Raw genomic sequence first — 13,888 nt, forward strand, 5'->3', positions numbered from 1 at the left:
AAACGGAACGAGACAGGAGTGATCTGACGGAGTATCTTGAAGGGACCAACGAATCGGGGGGAAAGTTTCTTGCTGGGGAGCTTTAGGCGGAGGTCTCGAGTGGACAACCACACCCATTGGCCAGGTCTGTATTGGGGCCCAGCACGCCTCCTTTGATCTGCGTGCTGCTGGTAGTGACGAATGGCCCGTTGTAAGTGAACGTGAGCTGAGTCCCAGGTAGCCTCACTTCGCTGTAACCAAGAATCCACTGTGGGGAGATTGGAAGGCTCTCCTGCCCATGGGAATAGAGAAGGTTGAAATCCTAAAACACATTGGAACGGGGTTAGACCCGTGGCAGGTTTTACCAAAGAATTCTGCGCATATTCCGCCCAGACCAAGAAGCGACTCCAGTCATGCTGATTCTGGTGACAATAGGCACGAAGAAAACGAAGGAGTTCCTGATTGAGTCTCTCTACCTGCCCATTGGACTGGGGATGATAGCCAGAGGTGAGGCTCACATTAATGTGCAACTTAGAGCAAAGTTCCCTCCAGACTCGAGATGTAAACTGAGGTCCGCGGTCAGAGACAATATCCTCAGGGAGCCCAAAGAGGCGGAACACATGATTCAGGAGAGCTTCAGCAATTTGTAGAGCAGTGGGCAGCCCAGCCAGAGGAATGAAACGGCAGGATTTAGAAAACCGGTCTACTACAGAGAGTATGGTGGTGAAACCCTGAGAGGGTGGTAAATCAGTAACAAAATCCACTGCAACATGTGACCAGGGACGTTGAGGAACTGGTAAAGGTTGTAGAAGACCGGCTGGTTTTTGATGAGAGGACTTAATAGTGTTGCATGTGATACATTGGTGGATGAAAGTTAAGATGTCAGATTGTAGAGACGGCCACCAGAATCTGTTGGAAACTAGCTGATGAGTTGCAGTGATTCCCGGATGTCCTGCGCTGGGGGTGCAGTGAACCCATTGTAGGACACGGTGACGGAGATTGGGAGGAACAAAGAGGCGGTCCGCGGGGCATTCAGGCGGAGCAGGATGTTCCTGTTGTGAAGCAGTGATTTCAGTGATTATATCCCACTGTACGGGTGCCACAATGAGCGAGGATGGTAAAATAGATTCTGGTCTGGAGAGTTCGTTAGGACTGTCGTACTGACGAGACAAAGCATCTGCCTTCCCGTTCTTGGATCCCGGTCTGTAAGTGATCTTGAAGTTAAATCTGGAGAAGAACAGAGACCAACGCGCCTGACGGGCATTCAGACGCTTCGCAGAACGGATGTACTCCAGATTTTTGTGGTCAGTGAGTACAATGAAAGGTTGGCGCGCGCCCTCCAGCCAGTGCCTCCACTCCTCAAAAGCTGTCTTCATAGCTAGAAGCTCACGGTCACCCACATCATAATTTCGCTCAGCCGAATTGAGTTTGCGGGAAAAGAATGCGCAAGGAAACATCTTGGCCGGACTTCCGTGACGTTGAGAGAGAATGGCACCCACTCCTGTGTTTGAAGCATCCACTTCAACGATAAACTCCCTCTCCGGATCAGGGTGATGCAGAATGGGCGCTGTGGTGAAACTCGCCTTAAGCCGCTCAAAGGCCGTAGTGCACTCAGGAGACCACCGGAATTGCCCCCCCCCCCCGGAGAAGGGATGTGAGAGGGACCACAATCACACTGAAATTACGAATAAATCTGCGATAGAAATTCGCAAATCCCAGAAAGCGCTGTAATTCCTTAATAGATGTGGGTTGGGGCCAGTTCAGCACGGCTTGTACCTTGCTGTCATCCATGAAAACTCCATCTGCGTTGATAATGTAGCCCAGGAAAGCGATTCGGGTCTGGTGAAATTCGCACTTCTGAATCTTGGCATAGAGTTGGTTGTCAATTAAGCGCTGAAGGACAGCTCGAACATCCCTGATGTGTGCCTCAAGAGTCTCCGAATAAATCAGGATATCATCAATGTAGACAATAACTGTATGGTTAAGCATGTCTCGGAAGATCTAATTGACGAATGCCTGGAATGCGGAAGGACTATTGGAAAGTCCGAATGGCATAACCCGGTACTCATAGTGACCGGAAGTTGTGGAGAAAGCTGTCTTCCACTCGTCACCCTCACGAATATGGACGAGGTTGTATGCATTCCGTAAATCCAGCTTCGTAAAGTACCGGGCTGTGCGAAGCATCTCCAAGGCAGCGGGGACTAACAGCAGAGGATATCGATACTTGACAGTCACCTCATTAAGACCTCGGAAATCAATGCACGGCCGAAGCCCCCCGTCCTTCTTCTTAACAAAAAAGAATCCCGCTGAAGCAGGTGAGGTGGAAGGAGTGATGAAACCCTTAGCGAGCTGTTCCTCGATGTAAGTCTTCATTGCTTCAGTCTCGGGCTGAGATAAAGGATACACTCTCCCGCGCGGTGGAACAGCCCCAGGTAAGAGTTCAATGGCACAGTCTCCTGCTCGATGTGGAGGTAAGTGAGAAGCTTCACTCTCGCTGAACGCCAGGGCTAAATCATGGTATATCACTGGTAATCCTTGAAGATCCGATTCTTTCACAGATTCGTGACTCGTTTCAGGACTCTGGACAGCAGGCAAGCATTTCTTCCCGACAGAAATGAAACCATTGAGAAATCCTCCTCTCAGACCAGGAAATGAGTGGATTGTGACGTTCTAGCCATGGAAATCCCAAAATCACCGGGTAATGAGGCGAGTTGATCGTGTATAGTTGAATTTTTTCCATGTGCCGTGGTCCGACATTGAGAGTGAGGGGTTGTGTAATATACTGTGCTTCTCCTGTCCCCAGGGGGCGCCCGTCCAGCGCAGTCATGGCCACTCGAGACTCACAAGGAATAAGAGACAAAAAATTAATTTGTGCAAACGTAAGATCCATTCAATTCCCCGCAGCACCAGAGTCAATTAAAGCCCTCGTCTCAACAGTCTCTCCATTCAAAATTAATGAAATCCTCAAAATGAGAGAATTAAAGGAAGGAATTTTGGGACTCACCGTAGTGGATTCAGAAGATGTAGACGTCGGTGGTGATCTCATGGGGGTTCTCACAGGACAAGCGGCTCTCAGATGAGCTGGTTGAGCACAATACATGCATAAATTAAGTCGTCTCCTCCTATCACGTTCGGCCATGGAGATGTGCGTGACACCGATCTGCATAGGTTCAGGTTCTGTGCTGGCGGAGGGAAACATGAATTGAGTAGTTCTGTGAGATGAACGACGAGCCCGGATGAGATGGTCCAATCGAATGGCGAGCTCCATGATCTGATTGAGACTTTTTCCATCATCACGGCAAGCCAGCTCTCCCTGGAGATCCGCATTAAGTCCTTTTCGGTATAAGAGTTTAAGCGGTCCGTCACCCCAACCCGTTTGTGCAGCGAGCGTTCTGAAGGTGAGCGTGTAATCCGCCGCCAACGAGTTAGCCTGGCGTAAGGACAGAAGCAGTTCCCCCGGGTCCCTTCCTCCCGCGGGATGTTCAAACACCTCTCTGAAACGAGTCTTAAACACATCATAGGTGAGAGAGGAAAGCTGACCTCCAGTCCACATCGCCGTTGCCCATTCTAGCGCCTTTCCAGTCAGAAGCGAGCATACGAAAAAGATCCGGCTCTGGGTCGGTATGATGCTCTCGGGACTGACTGAAATAGATCTCACATTGCAATAAAAATCCTTTACAGGTGGCTGGTGATCCATCAAACTTCTCAGGCAGTGACATTCTGGGATTACTAGGAGAGGAACTCACAGCTGGCGGAGAAGGATCAGATGCAGCGGCTGTCTGCGCCTGATTCGCGGCTGCAACCTGCGGGGTTAATGTCTGCACAGACCTCACGAGCTCCTCAGTGAGTGAAGTCAATTTAACCAGCTGTTGACGATGAGAGACCAGCTCAGAAGCTTGCGCTGAGACTTCGTTGGCCAAGTGATGAAAGTCTGCTGGATCTTGCAGTGGCGAAGTCTTCTGTAATGCTGAGGCTGAGGCAGAGGGATCCATTTGCAAGAGTTTATTAACACGGGTAGGAAATACAGGTAGGCAGACATACACTGAGAACAGCAGTAATAAAAGGGACAATCCAATACTCAAGGTCAGACACAGGCAGAGGTCGGGGCAGGTAGCAAAGTATCACAGAGTCCAGAGTACAGGCAAAGACCAAGGTACAGGAATCCACGGCAGTGGGAGAGAATGCTTGGAAATATCCGCAGAGCAAAACAAGACTTCGCACAGAACAGCGGAAGACACAGTCCAGATAAAGGGGAAGATGATCAGGTGACAGTGATAATGGTGATCAGAGAAACTAGGCAGGGATGGAAGGTGATAATGACGGAGGGAGTGCTGGGAGATGTAGTACTAATATTCAGGGGAGAGAGAGCGAATGAAACCAGAGGGTGGCGTAAGTGAGCGTTCTGTGACAGTAATATTGTGAAATATTATTCCAATTTAAAACAGCTGTTTTCCATTTTAATATATTTTAAACTGTAATTTATTTCTGTGATCAAAGCTGAATTTTTCTGCATCATTACTCCAGTCTTCAGCGTCACATGATCCTACAGTTGTGTAAAAATTATTTTTTTCAAAATTCTTTGATATTCATTATTATTATATATGTTGAAAACAGTTGGGTACAATTTTTTTTCAAAATTCTTTGATGAATAGAAAGTTCAAAAGAACAGAATTTATTTAAAATAGAATATTTTCTAACATTATAAATGTCTTTACTGTAACTTTTGATCAGTTTAACTCATCCTTGATGAATAAAAGTATTGATTTATTTTATTTATTTCCCCCCCCCCCAAAAAAAAAAAAATTCTTACTGACCCCAAACTTGTGAACGGTAGTGTTTAATGTTACAAAAGCTTTAGATTTCAGATAAATGCGGTTCTTTTGAACTTTCTATTCATCAAAGAATTTTGAAAAAAATATTGTACACAACTGTTTTCAAAATTGATAATAATAATTAATGTTTCTTGAGCATCGAATCATCATATTAGAATGATCATGTGACACTGAAGACTGGTAGCCTGGGTTTCCCCCTGCTGCCTTGCGAGTCTCAATGAGAAAGAGGTCTGACGTTAGCCAGGCTAGAAGACTTGGCTATATTAAAATGGAAAACAGTTGTTTTAAATTGGAATAATATTTCACAATATTACTGTTTTTGTTTGTATTTTGAATCAAATAAATGCAGCCTTGGTGAGCAGGAGATAGGGTAGAGTGGGGGAAAACGCCCCCCTTAAGGAAAATGTGACAATACAGTGAAACAAAACATAAATGTGACTAGAATTGCCATCCCGGTTTTGAGTGACTATGGCAGGAGTTATTTACCAAATATTAAAATTGCTCAGCCTTCATAATTAATTAGTATTTTGACTGAAAATATTTTTGTACAAAGCGGTGGGGTAAAACGCCCCCCAAGGTGGGGTAAAATGCCCCCTTTCTTATACCAACCAGTTTGCTTCATATATATATATATATATTATATATAGCCAAATTGAACTACCTTCCATCAGTGAGCTAACTGTGGTAGCTAGCTAGCTAGCTAATGCTCACTTGAGGTAATCTTTTCATGTTTTGTTCAAATATTTTGATTTTACCACCTATTTATACTGCATTAAGTGTAAAACAAAGGATTTGATAGACAGAAATATGTTATTATAGTAATTATGATAGAGAGAAACTATGCCCCCTGGGGGCGTTTTACCCCTCAGCATAGGGGGCTGTTTTACCCCACAAGCTATGACTTAAAAAAAAAAAAAAAAAAAAAAATTTTTATATAATTATATTCCTTATAAATACCATATGATCTCAAACTACAGACTTCACTATTCATCTATCATACATCACTGCGATATCCTGCAGAACAATATTCTCTTAAACACTTGTTTACTAATATCTGAAAATTATAGCATTTAACATGTAATCCTCTTCTCTTCAAATATGTCACTGGTATCAGCTTCTCCGTAGAGATTTGTATATCCCTGTTATCAAAGTAGTGCATAGCAACAGTAAAAATGTATCTTAACTATCTCTAGTTGTTATTTTGGGAATTTTAGGTGGGGGGCGTTTTGCAGGGGGGCGTTTTCCCCCACTCTACCTACTTCTTTTAAAAACATAAAAAATCTGACTGACCCTAAACTTTTGAACGGTAGGGTAAATTCACAAAAGACATAAATTTTATTAGCTTGATTTAACCCAAATCTTTAGAATCCATATGTTGTTTGCAAGAAACAGATGCAAATTCAGCCCTTTATCCAGCGATCTTCATCTCCATTTCTCAGCAGAGACTGTAAACGTCAAATCCCGCGCTCTTAGTGAATTCAAATTCAAAAATTGTGCCCGAAGCATTACGACATGTTTTACGGCAGTGATATCAAACGCTCATTGGCTCTCGCATGCTTCGTCACAGATTGAGACATGCCGTGTTTAAGTCGGTGTGCTACATTTGAAATGGAGAAGCGCGCGCGCCTTCACAGAGCGAAGCGAACCATAGCAGGCTGTATAATCGTGCTCATTGGCTGTCCTGCGGCAACTGCAGCAGCCTACCAGTGAGCCCTGCATGACGTCACGCCCCATGAGGGCGCACCTCAGCCCGCCAGAATGGGTGTGGCTAGCGTGTATAAAAGAAGGGCTCACAGGCTGAAATTCTGATTTTCATGTCTTTAGCGAAGCTCTTCGCATCGCTGGATCTTGAGAGCCGCCGCCGTTGAATTCAGCGACCAGCAAGCTTAGGAAGCGTCGCCGCCTTCAGCCATCCGTGCCTGCTGCGCCATCCGGCGACATATCCTTTTCTGCTGTGTGTGTTCGCCGCTGCAACACACACTTTCTCTCTCTCTCTAAAAGAGCACGAGGCATTTTTGTCAAAATGCCTCGCTTTTCCTGCGGCTCGTGCCAAGCCCCGCTCAGCAATGGAGACCGCCACCTCATCTGCGCTCTCTGCCTGGGCCGCGAGCACGCCGCCACCGCACTCTCTACGGGTGGCTGCCCTGAGTGCGAAGAGCTCTCAATTTCGACCCTGCGGGCTCGACATGAAGCTTTCGACGAAGATGTTGCTCCGCCTGTCTCTGCTGGGCCGTGCAGAAAGAAGCGCCGCTCCCAGAGACCACCGGAGACCGATGTGGCGCCTAAGAGCTCGCCAGAACCTTTCCCTCGAACTTCTCTCTCTCCCTCTTCGCCACCACCCCCCCCCCCCTCCCGGCCGCGCAGCCACCGGCACTCGCCCGCGCCGCCGGCGCTTCAGGGGATGAAGCGGATGAGGACGCCGCCGCTGACAGCTGCTCTATCCTGGCCTCTGACAGCGAGGAATGGTCCACCGCCTCCTCGTCAGTCCAGGAATCCGGCCGTACTCGAGCCGGCGAGGATGCAGAACTTCTGCGCCTCCTCACTAAGGCCGTTGACCAGCTTGGCCTCGAGTGGTCACCGCCGAAAGAGCCAGCACCGAACAGACTCGACGGCTGCTTTCTTCATCACCGCCGCCGAACACCCGCATCCAGGACTGCACCCTTCCTGCCACAGTTTCTTCCCATGCCTTCTCGGCGCTCTCACAGGTTGACGGCACCGCCGAGAAGGGGTATCACGGCGACCCAGAGAAATCTCAAAAAGAGCATTATGTCTGGTTTTCCGGCTCACGCTACATGTGTTTCAAATGTAGAAAATGTGCCCACTTTTCTGTTCACCCCTACACTAAAGCACTATAAACCCCGTGTCTCTCACAGAGCGTGGGAAGCTATTCCAGGGGCGTCAGAATGGGTGCTGAGCACAGTAAGAGAAGGCTATTCATTGCAGTTCGCTCGCCGTCCCCCGCGCTTTCAAGCGCTGACCGAGACGAGAGTGAATGGGGAAGTAGCACACCTACTTCGTGCAGAAATAGTAAAACTTCTGTGCAAAGGGGCTATAGAACCGGTACCCCCTTCTCTGAGCGAGTCAGGCTTTTACAGCCGTTACTTCCTCATGCCCAAGAAGGATGGAGCTCTCAGACCGATTTTGGATCTGAGATATTTGAACAAAGCTCTTATGAAAAGACTGTTCAAAATGCTCACAACCAGACAGATCCTCGCGCAGATTCGCCCGAGGGACTGGTTTATTTCCCTCGATCTGAAAGATGCTTATTTTCAGATCCAGATAGTACCCCGTCACAGGCCATTCTTGAGATTCACCTTCGACGGTCGGGTATATCAGTACACCGTCCTGCCGTTCGGCCTGTCTTTAGCACCCCGTACATTCACGAAGTGCATGGACACGGCTCTCGCTCCCCTGAGAGGTCAGGGCATGTGAATTTTGAACTATTTGGACAATTGGCTGATTCTAGCACAGTCAGAGGAAGAACTCATCTCTCACAGGACAGTGCTTCTCAGCCACCTGGAAAGCCTGGGTCTCACGGTCAACTGGACCAAGAGCTTGTTACTGCCCAGTCAGTCAACCTCTTTTCTAGGTTTGGAACTGGACTCTGTGGCAATGACGGCCCGGCTGTCGACACAGCGTGCGCGCCGTGTCCGACACCTGGCCGCGTCTTTCCAGTTGGGCAGCGCCGCGCCTCTAAAAACATTTCAGAGGATGCTGGGTTGTATGGCATCAGCTGCAGCAGTGCTTCAGCTGGGTCTACTGCGTATGCGCCCACTACAACGCTGGTTGAACGCTCGAGTGCCTCACCGAGCCTGGGCGTCCGGCGGCATTCGAATCAGAGTGACTCAGAGCTGCGTTTCAGCACTGAGACCCTGGTTAGCGGCCGACTGGTACCAGCGGGGAGTCACAATGGGAGCCGTCTCGCACCGAAAAGTTATCTCGACGCTCTTTTCGAGGGCAAACCGGTCTTTGGCCTGTGGTCAGACCAGGAGAAATGCCTCCACATAAATTGTTTGGAGATGATAGCGGTCAAGAACGTGCTCAAGCGCTTCCTCCCACATATATGGGACCACCATGCGCTAGTCCGCTCGGACAACATGTCTGTGGTGTCCTACGTGAACCGACAGGGCGGTGTCAGATCCAGGAATCTCTGCAAACTGACAGAATGCCTCGCTGAGAGCCGCGCACATGCCGGGCCACCTGAATGTCGGTCCAGACAGTCTGTCCAGAGACAACATTCCCCCGGGAGAATGGTCCCTGCACCCTCAGACAGTCCAGCTACTGTGGCGCTTGTTCGGCAGAGCGGAAGTCGACCTCTTTGCGTTAAAGGACAACGCTCACTGCCCAACGTTTTTCTCAAAAAGAGAGGACGCGCTGGCCCAAACCTGGCCCAGCCGCCCGCTGTATGCTTTCCCCCCGATCTCGCTGTTACCACAGGTAATCAAGAGGATCAGGGAAACGCGCCACTCAGTGCTCCTCATAGCCCCGCGATGGGAGCATGTTGTGTTCCCCGGGTTTTCCTGGGACTCATGCAGTGGATGCTCGGCGCGCACGGCGTTGACAAGGGGTTCCCGTAGCGTAAGCAACTTACGCAATACGAGAGAACCTCTCGTAAGAAAGCGTACTCGGTTACCTAACGTAACCTCGGTTCTCTCTAGAAGAGGGAACGAGTATTGCGTATAACCTGCTATGTCGCGCCACGAGCTTATTCGCTTCAGTCTATGAAAACCAGAATTTCAGCCTGTGAGCCCTTCTTTTATACACGCTAACCACACCCATTCTGGCGGGCTGAGGTGCGTGGAGGCATTGGGCGTGACGTCACGCAGGGCTCACTGGTAGGCTGCTGCAGTTGCCGCAGGACAGCCAATGAGCACGCTTATACAGCCTGCTATGGTCTGCTGGCTGCCGCACTGCGTTGACAATAAATACAAAATTAAGGATAATTTTTTGGCTTCAGATCTCGAGAAAGACAACTTTACCCTTAGCGTAAGCAACTTACACAATACTCGTTCCCTCTTCTAGAGAGAACCGAGATTACGTTAGGTAACCGAGTACGTTTTTCTTTAAAATTGTAGCCTACCTAGTTTTAAGAAATTGTTAGGTTTAGGGGTAGGATTAGTGGCTCAAACTATTTTTGAATGCTATATTGTCAATAAAACTGCCATTTCCCTACACATATCTGTCCATTTTATCCTTTTAATATTGTCAAAAAAATGGGTATGTTTAGGTGTGGACCGTGTGGGAGTAGGGTTAAGGGATCTTACATTTATAATCTATAAAATGGTAAAAAGGAAATTATACAGATCTTTCTGATATGAAATATTTGTAAATAGTTTATGTTTTTTAGCTGTAAAAACGTAATAATGTTACGTTTAAACGCTGCAGATACGTCCATATTATACGTTTCAGTATACATCCAAACGTACAAAAAAGTAAGTTTTCTATCTTTGAAAATTACGTATTAATACCTACGTATTAACAATGAGACCAGGCTGGTCTATGCTTATATTGACATTTCAAGTAGGCTATTTGAAGGGATGGTAAAAATCTTAAGCGGCCCATGAATAAACATAAGTATTTGATATGGTCTGGACCATTGTGCAATACAGCGGCCACAGTGATACAAGTTATGACAAAAACCTCTGTCCAAGACACAAAAATTGGTTAATCGTAAAAACCTTTTCATCTGTAATGGGCCACAGCTTAGTCTATTGGCTACATTTCTAGTTTAAATAAATTCATGGCATAATAATGGCATTGCACATCTCAAATATGCCTTTAAACATTTTAAATTCTTATACCTTTATTTAAAATGTGCTGAGTCCATCAAGAGGTTGTTGTAAAGCCTGTTGCATGAGGAGAATTTGAGGTGGCATGCATCACTGTGCATGGAATGGCCACAGTGAAACATTTCATTTCATAAACCCCTTACAATTAACAATGACCTCTTAAAACAGTCCTTGACAAATTAGTGTATAATTGTTTTATGGCGTCTGAAAGAATTCTAGGACGGTAGAATATGACAGAAGGATTTCTTTGCTCTCTAAGAAGGCACTGGCAACATCTGTTCCTCATTATGTGGACCTCTAGGTTAGGATGAGGAATGGTCTCCTATTCTCCCTATTCTAACACAGTATAGGGTCCTCTTGGCTGCAGATGTGCTTGTGGTAGCCAGAAACTGACCATATATGGACTTGTTATTCAATGTATTCCTACAGTATATGATGAAAGGTAAACTCTTATTGGTTAACTCTGTGTAACTCGCCTCATATTCTTACTATATATACTCAGACAAAAGTGCCAATAAAGTGAGATGGGATAACTTTCTCCCTCAGCACTGGGTCATTGAAATGAGGCATATTGGGACCGCAAATCTTAGAGTGTCATTTTAGATTATTATTTTAAAAATCTCAAGTTTAAATTTTTAAGTTATACCCACATTTTAATATAAACACTCAAACTAGCTCTTTCTGGTATATTAATAAATAGTGGCATTGGCATATGAAAATTTAATGATCGCTAATCTTAAAGATAAATGTTTATTTTCTGATACCAGGATCTGACTGAATAGCTCTCTTGTGAGAGGTCTGTTTTTGTGATGGACTGTCTCTCTGTGTATGACGGGGGCACAGTATTTCAGTCAAATACAAAAATATCAGAAGCATCTGTAAATGAATTATCACTATAGTGAATCCAATTGTTAAAATAACATTATGCTTTTCTTCTCTAGAGGCTCACTTCCATTTGGTTTCTAACAATAACCTTGTTATTTTATATGTTTAGAATCAAAAATAATATTTTACTTTGTTTAAAGCATACTCTGCAAGCAGACTCAAAATATAGACTGGAACAATGCTTCACCAGGATCTGATGAAAAGCTTTCTTGTGAGAGGTCTGTTTTTGTTATGGACTGTCACTCTGTGTATACGGGCAGTGGGGCACAGTATTTTAGTTCACAACAAAAATGTCATAAAAATCTGTAAATTAATGATCACTTTATCCATAATGTGTTTCTCTTTTTCATCATCATGTTTCACCTTAAGGCTTCACACAGAGAATCTACAAGAAAATTAAAAAGGTATTATTTTTATTTTTTCATTTTTTAAATATTTTTTTATTACTTGACCACCAACTGGCATCACAGTTCAATTAGTTATAGATCCTAAAAGATATATACATTCTGAAATAGAACAGAAATAAATAAAGAGATCTTTAACATTTCTGCTTTTCTTACAATTTTTTTTTTTTTTTTTTTATTAAATAAAAAAGAAATGAAGAAGGGCTTTATAATAGAGTTTGGCTCCAAATGTTCTACATCTTGTACAACAATGTTAAGGGGCAAACCTCAATATGACATGATCTATGGAGATGCACCTTTTTGTACAGCACTCTGCAGCACATCTCTGTTGAATTTACTGCATGTCATGACTCCTGAATATTATCATATTGAGTGTGTGTATTTCGATGCCTCTTTCCCTAATATGCCATCATTATTATTTTCCTGCTATACAACCTTCACAATCCATCTCCATTCACAATTACACTATTACACTGTAATAATTTTGTTTGGTTTATTTCGTAAACTTAAATTGCTGTGTTTATCCAATTGATTTGGGAGTCAACTTTTGGGAGTAAGTTAAACTCAAAAAAGCCCATTCAAAAAAGAAACAAAATATGAGACAGACACACAGTTTAGTTGGAGTAAATGAGATTGTTCAGTTGATAATCTTAGAGCTGTTGGTATTTAAAATCCAATCTTTATATTGTATTTGCTGAACTAAATATCACAATTAAAATTGAAACTGAAATGGCTAACTGTGACTGTTTATGTAATATGTTTTTAACAGACCGGATAGATTCTTCCCACAAATATGCAGGTGTTTCCTGGTGATACTGTCAAAATGAAACCTCTCTGAGCTCCTGACTGAACTGTTAGAATAACCTTATGCTTTTCTTCTCTAGATGCACACTGACATTTGATGTTTAACAGTAGCCTTTTTGATTTTGTATATTTTTGCATCAAGCATGTAATTATTACTTTGTTTAAACCATATACTCTGCAAGCAAATGTGGACTTGTACTTGAATTTTATTGTGCACTGTCACGAGTCGCTGTGTAAGTAAGTGCACAAAGACGAATAGCTCAATCAAAAGTCTTTAATCCAATAATCCTAAGAATACATATAAGAATCATGGGGAAAATTCAACCACCATCATAACCAAGACGAGACTCAACAAAGAACTGAACAAAACAGGGAGTATACACAGGCTAAATTAATTAATTGAACAACAGGTGAATGGAATTATAATCAAGGGAACAAACTGGCACACTCCATGAAACTAGGACAAATGACAGGGCAAACAAGAAAACAGAATCAAAACAGAGAATATATGTTACAGTACGCCCCCTCCAGAAAGGTGCATCGTCATGCCTTAACAGTCCAACTGAGGAGGGTGGGCAACGAGGAACAGGAAAGAGACAAACACAGTTAGGAGCAGGCTCAATGACACCATGGTGATGACTGATTGAGTTGGAGATGACAGTGGAGGACAGGGCAGTTTCCAGCCTTTTTGGCACCCTATAGGCGAGAACATTTTGTACATTTTAAGGTTAAATGCATCAATCTGGTGCACTTTGAGAGTTTGAAATTAAGAGCTTCGACCGGCTTCAACTGTGCACATTGAACAAAGAAAAAGCATTGACTTGTACCTGGACATTAAAGAGGGCTCAAACATCTTTTTAGTTATGATATAGAGTCTCAAGTCTAAATTACAGTATCACTGGTGTTTATGATTTATATAAATATTCCTATGAAGTAAAATCCATATAGCCTATAAATGTACTGTATCAATGAAAATGAATATTTCAAAAGTATATTTTACATTACACTATAGGAAAATTACAATACTTTTGTCCTAATTTCTTCACTTGCAAGAAATACACTCAACTAAAGGATTATTAGGAACACCATACTAATACTGTGTTTGACCCCCTTTCGCCTTCAGAACTGCCTTAATTCTACGTGGCATTGATTCAACAAGGTGCTGAAAGCATTCTTTAGAAATGTTGGCCCATAT

The sequence above is a fragment of the Leuciscus leuciscus genome (assembly GCF_965113295.1).
Source record: "Leuciscus leuciscus genome assembly, chromosome: 1".
Lineage (NCBI taxonomy): Eukaryota > Metazoa > Chordata > Actinopteri > Cypriniformes > Leuciscidae > Leuciscus > Leuciscus leuciscus.